Source organism: Haplochromis burtoni, unplaced genomic scaffold, assembly GCF_018398535.1.
Source record: "Haplochromis burtoni strain Fernald_Lab_line unplaced genomic scaffold, NCSU_Asbu1 Contig_99, whole genome shotgun sequence".
Taxonomy (NCBI): Eukaryota; Metazoa; Chordata; class Actinopteri; order Cichliformes; family Cichlidae; genus Haplochromis; species Haplochromis burtoni.
In genome coordinates, this window is record NW_024582460.1 from 585338 (window position 1) to 589283 (window position 3946).

Consider the following 3946-nt stretch of genomic DNA (forward strand, 5'->3'; position numbering starts at 1 on the left):
TGTGTGGGTGTGTCAGAAAAAGCTGTTCATCCCATCATCCCAGGGACAAAACACAAGCTAGACTACGCAATGTATGTCATGCAGCGCAGTGAGGATGTTTATATCTCTACATAGGAGAAACCAAATACCTAGAGCGGCTTCACCAGGACAAGAATCAGCTGTTGACCTGCACTCAAAGTAGAAAGGACAGGCTTTCGTAGATGCCAGTGTTCCCAATTTGGACTGAAAACACAGATGTTTTAAAGTCTTTTCATCCTTCCTTAGGAATTTCAAGCCACAACTCAACTCACGCACTTAAGACAATTGGTCATCTCCTCACTAAGGTTACAATATCTGATGTGATGAAGTAAAATTTGCACATCTTAACTTTTCTAAGCCACAAAAGCTGATTTGTTGAATAGTTTTGATATTTCACATCTATGTTCTGATAGGGCCAATTGATTTACAATCCAGACATTACAACTAAATATGAACTTTAAAAAAAATCCAGTGATTCACTTTTAGAATTTATTTTAACAGCACCTAGTTCTGGTTGGTTCACAGTGATACAAAGCAACAGCAGTGTTTGCACTGCCACACGGGGACAAATAAAGTGCGTTTGGTTGGTTTACTGATTGATTGAGAGTGGGAGGGAGAGGAGTGACACAGGGGTAAGTAGAAGAAGGTGGATGGAGGATGCAAAGAAAAGGAGATGTGGGTGGGATTGTGGAGAAAGGAAAAGAGGTCGTGAGAGAGACAGAGGAAATGCAAAGGCGTAATGGTGAAGAGGGTAACAGAGAATGGAAAGAGTGTGGGGAGTGTGGGAGATAGAGGAATGGCTGAGGATAATCTGTGGAGTGGTATGAATGAAAGGGATGAACCACAGGTGGAAAAGATGAGAAGAAGTTGATAAACCAGGAAGGGAGATGAGCTATTGGTATCCAGCTGGAGCTGAAAGGTCTGCGGCCTTGTCTTTTCTTCCACGTGCAGCTATTGACTGTTATTTTTATTTTTTTGCTTTCTTTTTCTTATTTGCCTCATCTTTCTATTATACCCCCTTTTTTATTCATTGCTGTTGTCTTTCTGCTTCTGCAGATTTCTTTTTCTCCTCCTCTAGCTTCTGTGTTTTCTCCTCCTGTCTCAGTTTGTCCTCCACATCACTGTGTATAGTAATATGGCTGACTTGTCCCCTTTTTTTGTAGGAGCCTCCTGCACTTTTACATGCATGTCAGACTCTTGTCTTCAGAGTGTCTGGCCCTTTAGCTGCATTTCAAGTTCAGACGTTTTGGCCTCTTAGTTGCTCAGGCTTCGATGCAAAGTCCCAGAAATCATCCTGGCAGTTCTAACTGTCGTTTCGTGAAGTTTTATTGCAGAAGTGTGACAGGACTTGTGAGGAAGGAGGTGGTTAATTTGGTACACTTGCTAGCTCAAAGATGTTATCCAAGACCTTGTGGCAAACACTCCTAAAGCAGGATTTATGGCCCAGGTGAGGTAGCCTGTTTGTTATCTGCTCCACTCCAAAGACTACCCATCTGCCTGCAGTGAGCGCTGTTGTCACATGGAAGCAGTGTGCAAACTTTGTGCTACAACCAGTCTATGGGTCACTCTTGCTTGTGCTGTTCTTGGTCGGTTAGCCAGGCACAAAGCAGAGTGAAGTTATAATGTACAAAAAGTACAGTCTGTACCGAAGTAAAACAGACTGTTAAAAATGATGAAAAGTGTCACTTTGGCCAGTAACTATGCTGTTTAAGCTGTATTCTTTCATCTTTGAAGCTGTTTCACAATTCTCCTTTCAAGTGAACTCCTCTGCCGCTCCCAGCTCTATTCCCGTCCACTTGTCAACCATTCAATCAGAAGCTTTCATCATCTGGATCTATGGCTTGGGTGAAAATCCCTCTCTCCCCTCTGTCATACCAGAATTGTTACCCAGATAAACAGGTTTGCCAGATCATAAATTCTGCTAAGGATGAGTGGGTTGTTCCTTTGTTATGTGGCAGAAGGAAAGCAAATATCTTTTGCTAATACAGTGTCAAGGTTTGTAGTTGTCTTTGAATAGAAGTAGTTGTTTGAAGCAGATACCTGCGTCTCATAGGCCTGGACACAGTAAGAGAGTCTCACAAGGTTCGCAGAGTGCAGGTTACTTTCTCAGCAGCAGGGGGCAGTGTAGAGCTGTGAATAAACCAGAGCATGCGGTCATGGATTTTCTCAGTTTTTGTCACTTGTAACACATCTCAAAAAAATCAAAAACGTCACTTCTTGAGCAGAGGACATTAAAAGAATAAGGAGGGGGGTGGTGGTTAGGTAAATATGACTTTAGTGAGTATAATGTGTAGAATATAATTGTACATTTTGTTAATGTTGTAGATTTTCACGTGTGACCAGCAGAAATGAACATGAAAATAAGGATGCAGGCAACATGTGCTCCATGTCCTTACTGTCAGCTACATCCTGAATGTTAACAGAGCCAGTGTGTACGCAAGAGAACACACTGTATGTTCATCATATCACCAGCCATGATCATCTTCATCGCATATGGCTGTACTGAACCCTGTGACCTTGAGATTAAAATAGGTGCTCTAAACACACAGTGTCCTGGCTGTATGTTTAGGAAACCCCTTAGCAGCAATTAAGAAGAGCAAATATGGAGAAGAGGACCCAAAGTGCACATTCTTCACTATTTCCCATAGGGACGAGACATGTGCTGTGCAGACGCACCTCACTGTGGCCTGGACCTCCTAGCAGCCTTTTTGTTTTTTCTTTCTTAGCTGTTCCCTCACATAACAGGAAAACAAATTTCTGTCTGCCTGCATTTCTGAAATGTACAATGTACAACTGTCTTTTAGAAGGATGGCATTTTAATAAATGATCTTTTCCACCAAGCTCATAAACTGAAGCTTGCTCTATTTACTCATTTACTTCTTTAGTATGTGAATTTTTTATATGATATGGAGGAAAAAAATCTGGCTTTTATTGTCTTGTTGTGATAGAGAATAAATCCAGCAGCAGCAGAATATAGAGGGGTGAGAAGAGGAGGAGAGGATTTATACCAAGCGTATTAAATGAGTGGGTGAGAACAGACGAACATGAGTGAGGGAGTGCAATGACACAATGCTGCAAGCGTGGGAAATCTCCTGGTGTGGGTCCCTAGTGAGAAGAGACGACTGTGCTATCTAGTGACTTAGTTCCTTGGGGTTCACATCCTCTGTATTCTCAGATCCCTCAGGCCTGGAAAAGAAAGGCTTCACTTACATCACGTCTGTGACATATTTTGTTAAATTTTACTTTTTGGTGTATATTACTTATAATTGTATGTAGTTCACTAAAAATCAGCATTTTTTGTAAAGTATTGATGCAGCTGTTATTCCACCCAAAAGTACCGTAATGTTAAAAAAAATCTTACAATGGATTAGGCTTTTGGTAATATGATTAGGTGAAGCGTGAAGCTTTTACAAGGTGCAGAGGTTTGCTGAAAGCTTTCTAGGGCAAAGATCTATCTTTAAACTTGATCATTTAAAGATTTAGGTAAATCAGTGAAACCTCACTTTGCATTTTCAGTCATCACTCTGTGGTGAAAATCACTGCATCAGAAAAACGTCTATAATCCAAACATGCTCAGGATACAAGCACACATTTATTTCAGATGGACTAAAGTGAAGCTGAAAACTGAAGGCTCAAAATAATTTTTCAAATTTTTATAATGACTTGTAACTTGTATGCGACATGTTGGCTTGGTGATGCGAAAAATCTATACATCCATGTGGGGACTACAAAAGATGGTGGTAGACTTTAAGAGGAGAGCTCACACACCTCATTCCCTCTTTATTACAGGAGAAGCTGAGCTGGTGACAATAGTCAAATACCTGGGTCTGCAAATGTCCACTAACCTTACAAGGGCCATAAATACAGCCAATATCATAAAGAAAGCTCATCAGTGGCTGCTTTTCATAACTTAAGCAGGCTGGCCTTC